This window comes from Solanum pennellii, chromosome 11, assembly GCF_001406875.1.
Source record: "Solanum pennellii chromosome 11, SPENNV200".
Lineage (NCBI taxonomy): Eukaryota > Viridiplantae > Streptophyta > Magnoliopsida > Solanales > Solanaceae > Solanum > Solanum pennellii.
The window spans coordinates 21092211-21092998 of record NC_028647.1 but is presented as its reverse complement, the minus strand read 5'-3'; positions in this window follow the sequence as shown (position 1 = coordinate 21092998).

The following is a 788-nucleotide window of genomic DNA, read 5'->3' as shown; positions in this document are numbered from 1 at the left end:
GGTCCGTCGTACCTACGACGGTCCGTCCTGCAGTTCCGTCGCAAAGTTCAGAGAGTCGATCTCAGTACCCAGAGTTTTCAGAGTTTAAGTGTTTTGGAACGAAGCCCCTCGACGGTCCGTCGTGCCTATGACGGTTCGTCCTACTTGTCGTCGAGGGTAATGAGAAAAGTAGCAGAAGAAAATTTACAAGTATGGGGCGACGAAATCCATCACGGGCCGTCGTGACCATGACGGTCCGTCGCGTGGTCCGTCGACCCAGTCACTTTTTATCAAGATAATCTTACTGCTCGAATCGACTAAACAGGTCGTTACATAGTCTATCTTGATTGATACATAAAAAAATTACAAAAATTACCTGCTTTGACCATTTGATCAACCCTCATGTCAACTCTATGGTTCAAGAATGATTGCTCAACATCAATCCAAATAAAGCAACTATCATACTTATATTTGAACATGAACACAGGGTCTTCCACAAGTTTTTCAATATACGAATTTGACCCTCAAATAATAATTGGAACACGTTGTGTCTTCATTATTTTTTCTATATAGACGACAACTTGCAAAAAAAATCTTCAGCTGTGAAATCTGAATCTGGCTCAATTTCACCTAAGAAAATGTGATCAAATTAACTTTCTCAGAATTGAAAGAAATGTATTTTTAATAGTAAAGTATATTTTTCACTAGAATCTATAATTACTACTAAAAATTATCTAGGTAGTCATTTGATATAAGTATTCTTCAGAATAAACATATATACCTAACAAATAGTGTCGTAAACTTTTTTT